The following is an 8,662-nucleotide window of genomic DNA, read 5'->3' as shown; positions in this document are numbered from 1 at the left end:
AACCAGAAAAGAAAACTACAGACCAAAATTCCTGATGAATATTAATGAAAAATTCTCAACAAATACTAGCAAACAACTTCAGCTGCATAGTGAAGGAATTATACAACATGACAAAATGAGATTTATTCCTGGAATGCTAGGATGGTTCAACATACAAAAATCAATCAACATTATATACCATATTAAGAAAAGAAAGGGGAAAATACTACATCATCATCTCAACTGATGCAGAAAAACATGACAAAATTCAACATCCTTGCATGATAAAAAAAAAAAGCAATTTACAAACTTGGGATAAAAAACTATCTCAACATAATAAAGGCTGTATATGAAAAGCTCACAGCTAAAATCGTACACTATGGTGAAAGTCTATAAACTTCTCTAAGATGAGGGACAAGACAAAGGATGTCTGCTTTTGCCACTTCAGATCAACCAAGTACTAAATATGCTAGCCAGAGCAATTAAGCAAGGAAAAGAAAAAAAACCATACAAATTGGAAAGGAAATAAAATTATCTCTATTCTCAGATGACATGATTTTATATGTAAAAAACCCTAAAGTTTTCATAAAAAACTGTTAGAAATCATAAACAAGATACCATATCAACATGCAAAAAACAATTTCTATATATCTACAATGAACAATCCAAAATTAAATTAAGAAAATAATTTTATTTACAATTTAAGAAAATAATTTCTTTTACAAAATCAAAAGAACAAAATACTTAGGAATAAACTTAACCAACGGGGTGAAAGACTTATAGACTGAAAACTACAAAATTCAGCCAAAAGAAATTAAAGACATAAATAAACAAAAAGGCATCCTATGTTCATGGAATGAGAGATCTAATATTGTTAAAATATCAATACTACTTAAAATGATCTACAGGTTTATTGCAATCTTTATTAAAATCTCAACACTTTTTGGCATAAATAGAGAAATCCATCCTAAAATTCATATGGAGTTTTGAGGGGTCTCAAATAGATAAAACAATTTTGAAAAACAACATAATTGGAGGGCTCACACTTTCTGATTTCAAAAGTTACTACAAAGCTACAGTAATCAAAACAGTGTATTGTTGATATTGACATATAGGCCAATGGACTAGAATAGAGTCCAGTAACAAACCCTCATATATATGGTCAAATGACTTTTGACAGGGATGCCAAGACCATTCCATGGAGGACTTGACAGTCTTAAACAATGATGTTGGGTAAAATAGATATCCACATCCAAAAGAATGAAGTTCGTTTTTTATCTTATACCATATACAAAATTAACTCAAAATGAATTAAAGAATTAAACATAAGAAATAATGCATTTAACTCTTAGAAGAAAACGTACGGGAAATGCTTCATGATTTTGAACTTGGCAATGGTTTCTTAAATATGACACCAAAAGCACAATAACAGAATAACAAAAACAGAATAAATTGGACTAAATTAAAATGTAAAACTTTTTTGCATCAACATGCATTACCAACATATATCTGATAAGGGGTTAATGTTTAGAATATATAAAGAACTACAACTCAACAACAACAAATTACCCTAAACAACCTGATTAAAAAATAAGCAGAAGTCTCGAATGGGCATTTCTCCAAGGATGATATAGAAATGGCCACTAAGTACACAAAAATATGCTCAACATTACTCTTAGAGAAACATAAATCAAAACCATAATGAGATACTACTTCTTACCCATTAGGATTGCTATTGTGAAAAAACAAAAACAAAAAAACAAGTGTTGGTGAAGATGGGGAACAATTGAAACCCTTGTGCGTTGCTGATGAGAATGTAAAATTCTACCACACTGTGGCAAAAAATATGGTGTTTGCTCAATAAATTAAAAACAGAATTGCAGTATGATTCGGCAATTCCACTTCTGGGTATATATTCAAAATAATTGAAAGCGAATACTAGAACAGATATTTGTACACCCACGTTCATAGCAGTATTTTTACAGTAGCCAAAAGGTGGAAGAAATCTAACTGGGAAAAATGTGGAATACACGTACAATGCAATTTTATTCAACTTTAAAATGGAAGGAGATTCTGAGACATTCTACAACAGGGATGAACTTCAAAGACATTGTGCTAAGCAAAATAAGCCAGGCATGAAAGAACAAATACTGCATGACTCCACTTGTATGAGGTACTTAGAGTAGTTAAAATCATAGACATAGAAAGAAGAATTGTGGTTGGTGGGAGTTAGGGGTAAAGAGGAATGAGGAATTATTATTTAATTTGTGCAGGATTTTTGTTTAAGTAGATGAAAACGTTCTGGATATGGATAGTGGTGACAGTTGCACAACAATGCAAATGTATTTAATTCCATTGTATTGTACAATTAAAATTGTTAGAATGATAAATTGTTGTATATATTTTACCACAGTAAAAGAAACAAATTCAAAACAAAACAAAACAAAATGCAAACCTGTAGCTCCTACCATATATCTTAAATAAAATGGGACTTTCTCTCCACTAAGAAAACAATGGAAAGTGCTCATTAGCAGTGCACCTTTCACTGGCAGGGAAATTTCTCCAAGCTAGTGACAGCTGGTACAAAATGTAGCTACCCGTACAGCAGCATTTTTTTTTTTAATACTGACTTAGATTTTCTTCTATTGTTTTCCAAATATCTGTTACTCGATCATGAAGGTTAACATTTTTAAAAATTGTATTATTAAAAAAAAAAATTCTAAGGAACAGAAACATCTGGTTCCATCTCCAGATACTCCAGTTTCTACCCCTCAGTGAAGCCATTATTCCTATTTTCTTATATGGATTCCATGCTATGTTTTTCTCCAGCCAGTCACTATGGTGCTGTGTGCCCTTTCCTTCTTATAAACTATGGGATTCAACTTCCTCTTATGATCTGACTCTGCATACCTTTCTTGACCATTTTCACCATTCTCTCATGTTTTGCTCTTCTGTTCAGGTTGAAATACATAGCAATAAAGAAATTAGACTGGAAAACTATGTATAATTAAGTTTGGAAATAGAAGCTTTCAGTTTCATAAACATCATTCTAAAATCTCTTTTTCCTTCTGAAACATATATCCCTACTTGGATTTTTTTGTGTGTGTGTTGACTTCACTTTTTTTCTGAATTGTAATATTTTTTCATTTATTCTATCTATTCTCTTTCTGATATGAGTGAAAAGCAAAACTACTGAGGAGAAAGATAATCTTCAGAATATATGAATTTCCTTGTGATGAAATATGTCTACGGACTTTTGAAAAATGATTAGCATTTAGTTTTTTGTTTGTTTTGTAAAATATGGCATATTATAGATTTTATCTGTAAGTCTTGAATCACCTGAAACTTCAAGTAAAATAATCTGAGCAGTTTGATGAATAAAAAGAATTTAAGATCAATGGAAATGGGCCAAATAATGAATTTCTCAAGTTCTGAATTTTCTGAAAAACTCAAATGATTTTATCTATAGTGACTTTATCTCAACCAGACTTCTAGTTCACCTAACTTCTATTAGATAAAAAAATAGATGAAGAATAAACTTTGATATGTGAAACATTTAAGAAAAATAAAAATGTTAAATGAGGATACCAATCTTCCAATGTTTTTGAAAATAAATAAAATCATGCCTAAAACTACAGGATGCATAGTAGACATTCAATTATAGTAGGATCTTTTATGCTTTTAAGTTAATTTTGCCTTTCACTTTGACTCTATTTCATGGTAGAGTCAACCTTCCAAAAGATTTTCTACATCAGCTAATTATTAGTTTTCTAAATTGTGGCTAATATTTGCATTTATTACTTCTTGTTTTTTTTCTGATTATTTTATAATGTTACTTGATATAGCATCAGCAGAGGAAATTATTTTAATTTATAGTTCTTAAAGTAGGAGAGGAAAGAAAATAAACCAAAGTCCTAGTTCTCAAATATTGACATTGTTCCATTAGCAATTGTCACCACATTTAGCAACTGAAAGTAAATTCTCTAGAAAAGCCATGAAGTCATTTTTTTTTTCACAGTAGCTCACAGGACTTATTTCCCATCTCTGTTAGTGTTTGCTTTATGTACCTTAGAAAGGAAGTAATTATAGTGTGTCCATGACATACTTTTGTCCCTAACATTGTTTTACAATTTTAATGTGAAAATTCAAGTCTTTTAACTACTATTTTTTACATGGAAATTAAAGATAGTCTTTTTTTTTTTTTGCCTTGTATATAGCATATGGATAAGATATCAGAAATATAGGATGAGGAAGCAGCAGGATGATATTAACAATTTTTTCATAGAATAGGATTTTTTTTTTACTTTTCTAGCATAGAAAAGAAACAGTTACTGTTATTGAGAAAGTAGGGCAACAAAATGCCATCTTTTGAGAATTAAGTATCTGCATTGAGTAGATTAGATCATTTAAACATTGTCAAGTAAACTGTTCATTTTAAATTATTTTGCATAATCAAATTTAGCATTATTATAGTGCAAAAGCGTGCCTTGGTGTCCTTCAAGATAAGAGTCAGACCTGTCTATATATTGACTCTTTCCGCTAGTGGTTATGAAACCGTTATATGACAAACTAATTTTTCTACTTTTTTTGCCCTCCACAAAACATAGTAACTTGCCTTCTTTTTATGATATAGTTGAATGTTTGGCATAATGTAGTTCCGTCCTTTGAAGAACTTGCAGACCAATATGAGAAAACGGAGAAACATCTAATATCACTGTCAGATAAGTTCAAAGAAGAGTTTGTATATAGTATGAAAAATTTTTATTAACATAGATGTTTTCTATTTAATAAAATAGTTTTATTTCCAAGCAAGTTTCCTTTAAAGTTGTCAAAATTGAATTCTATTTTTATATTAACTTACATGTTAAAGTTAGAGATTATGTTCCCTGAGAAAAAAAATGTTTTTACTAATCTACTACTAAAATTAATAGCATCACTGACATAAATATTGTATTATTTTCAAGTAAGTTACTAGGTAAGAACTCTGAAGAAACAAAAAAAATACATGCCTGACTTGAATAGGTTTCCGTTTGTAGGAAAGGCAAGCAGTTACTAAAACCTTAGTTAGAAATTTGAATAATTTTTTTACCAGCAACAAATTATCTTAACATTTTAAATTTTACATTCCAGTGGATTTTTTTTTTTTGGACTTTGTAAAGCATTATTTACCACTGTTTGAACTTACTCTCTTATTTTAGAAAATTTTTCTAACGCAAGTTTTTTTTTTTTTAATTATATGTATCCTTGAATGAGAAAAATTAAAAGATACATTTAAAGCCTGAAATGCCTAACTCATTCAGGAATGGAGGTTTTCCCCAGTGTCTTTTGGTGACATGGAGTTAATTTAGTCAAATATCTAAAGCTGTCAATGATGATTGTTTGATTTGTTTCATGCTACTGTTCCATGCACGATAGTTTCTTTATTAATGACTGAGTTGTTGTGTACTGATCATTGCCCATGTTTTCCCAGTGACAGCTGTTTCTCATTAGTCTTCACTTAGAGGCACCAGGGCAGTTCAGTGACAGTAATGAAGGAGGGACAAAGACAGTACCTCTGGGGTTTGTAATTCCACAGAATTTAGGCCTTTTGTTTTTGGTTTTGTTTGTAAGATAGTGACTAACATTTATTGAGTACCTATTATGTGGCAGGGACATTAAAAAATACTTCACCTAAAGGTAGGTACTTTTAGCTCTCTTTGAAGATGAAAAAACAGAGCCTTACAGAGATTGAGCAACTCGGCCAGTGTTATATGGTTAGTCAGTGGCTGATGAAGAAGACAAGCTTACATTACCTGGGCAAAAGCTATGCTCTTTTCATCATTACATACTTCCTTCACATTAAAGAAAAGAAAGAACAAATTTCTTATGGTCCTTATATTTGAATATTCATTAAGTAATTTTTTGAACAAGTCAAATTGTATAATTTTCATTTAAACAATATGACTCATAAATGTCCAATACTGTTTTTCACACAATCTTATTAAATACATCAACATGGAACACTGGATTATTTTTTTACAATATCTAAAACACTGAGATACTCAATAAATGTTAATTATACAAATAGGGCATAAGACTGATTATCAGTCTATGAAAAACAAAAAGTGTAATGTTTGAGGACTGAAGTAAATTAATATTTTCGTGAAAGCCTCTATAGGTTCAGCATCCAATATGTTTAAATTTTAATGCCTTATAATATGCCATGATTTGGATTGCCATTTAATTTATTTTCCTTTCAAGTACCAGCATGAATTTTGTGAATCTCCATCCATGCACACCACAGGAAGAGTGCAATCAACATGCACACATCCCAGAGAGCCCTGAACAAGCTGAATTACTACACACCTTTCAAATCTTTGAACTTTTATAGATGCACGCGGATGCACAGTAATATTAGCTATACACTCTATTCATACTCAGATATTCTCTAACATGTACCATTTACTCATGCCAAACTTATCTAGCATGAACTGCAGTGCAAGATTGACATCTGCCTGATACATTTTAATCAACAGAGAGCCAGTTTAAATATTTCATAACTCTTTTCTTAACAGCTGTTTTTTTTTTTTTGAGGGAGTTGTTGTTTTGCTAGCTATATTGCTTGCTTAATAATTGACTGGAGTCATCTGAATAATTTCATTTCCACAGAATTGGTCTCAAAGAGGTGACCCTGAGCCATAACATCCATGTTGAAAAAAAAAATCTTTTCATTTAGTGGCATTGTTTTTCACTTATTTTTGCTATAACTTCAACCAAACCAAGTAGAGAGTTGAGAAAACAACTTAAACAAGTATGAAAGTATAACTACCAAAACAAGAATGCACTTAATTTTTATTTTTTCACTCAGACCAGACAGACTTGGCAAATGAACTCAACATAAATGTTGCTTCGTTAATAGAACAAACTATTAGTTCTCTTCTAATGTCAGGAGAAGTATCAAACCTCATATGCTTTGATCATCAAATTTTCTGAGCATTTGTGGAACTGTGCTAGATGCTGAAGATTATAAGCAAGCAGGTCTTAGTGCTTGCTTTAGACAAAGTAGTATGGGATGAAGACAAACTATAAATTGTGAGACAATTTAGTTAATATTTTATTAAAATTTACCAAATTCTAGGCAAATAATACTGTGAGAATGACTGAGAAAATCATGGAAGGAAGTATATTTGAGTTGATTTTGAAGAATGGTTAGGCATTTTCTAGGAAGAGAAGCACAGGAAAGAGAATTATAGGCAAAAGTAATAACAGAAGTATAACACTGTAGGTTTATTCTGTAATTTACTAGAATTTTGTTTCACTATCATTTGAGGCTATATGCTAATACACATGAGAAGGTATGAAGGAGATGAAGAACAGAGTAATATTTCTTTGTGACATCGCTGGATGAAACCAGAGTAGGTAAAAGTGGAAATATTTGAATAGGTAGAGGGAAAAAAATAAGGGTATTAATACATAATGACCTTTAATTTAAGTAGTCAATTGATGAGCGGTAGGAAGGATGGGGGTAATGGATAGTTGTGCTAAAGATTCTTCAATAGAACTTCAAGAGAGTTAAATGCTTTGTATTTGCCAAATAATCATTAAATAAATGTCTTTGATTTGACTTGCTCATTTGGTAGGTATATAGGTAGATAGTAGGTAGAGCTGATGAGGCAGAAAATCTCTCTCTCTCTCTCTCTCTCTCTACACACACATACACACACACACACACACACATGTGTTTTTTTTTTTTTTAACCATATGGAGAATATATGATCCATAAATCATTAAGCTTGCTCATATCACTAGCAGGTAAATGGCATTACACATTTTTAAACTCATTGATTCATTATATGTAGTTCATTATAACAATATATGAAGATATTAGGATGAAAGAAAAAATTTGCTTACAATTTTGTTATACTCATTATTCAAACATCATGTTTTCCTAATGTTCCAGTTTTTGACTATGTTCATATATAGTTTTTATTTAATTGTATATATAGTATACAATATATTTTCTATTTTTTAAGATTTTGTAGCAGAAACATATATACTTTGTTGATATATAGCCATTTAAATTATAATTAATGTCTGTATAACTTTCTGTTGACATCACCTGATGGCTAATTTAGTCAATTACATATTATAGTAATTTGATCTTACATACTTAACACATGTACTTAATATACATATTTACCCGAAATAAAGAATACTAAATATTCGGTATTACATTAAATATAACTAACTTGATCCTTGGTAATTACTATCAAAATTTTCTAGAATTATATGTAATTTTCTCCAAATGGAGAGATGGCTGAATCAAATATGTATGAAGAAAAACACTAACAGTAACAACAAAATGAAAATAAACATTTACTCAGTATTTACAATGTACATTCCATTTATTATTTCATATACTTCAAAATAATCAGAGAAGACAGTTATTTTTAACAATATTTTACAGATGGCAAAACTGAGGCTGAGAGGGGTTAAGTATGATGCAAAAAATATATGAAATAATGGACTTGATCATGGAGACGAGTATAGTTTTAGGGCTTTATAAAGTCTTTGTATCTTATTTAATTAAATTAAGTTTCTACTTATCCTAATATAAACATATATTACACATTATATAAATAAGTAACCCTAAAAATAGTTCCTAACAAAGAAAATCAGTTAAAACAGTTGTTCCCAAGGTAAC

The sequence above is a fragment of the Pteropus medius genome, unplaced genomic scaffold (genome assembly GCF_902729225.1).
Source record: "Pteropus medius unplaced genomic scaffold, Ma_sr-lr_union100, whole genome shotgun sequence".
In the NCBI taxonomy this organism is placed as follows: Eukaryota; Metazoa; Chordata; class Mammalia; order Chiroptera; family Pteropodidae; genus Pteropus; species Pteropus medius.
The sequence above is the reverse complement of the archived record's forward strand: the minus strand, read 5'-3'. Positions refer to the sequence as shown.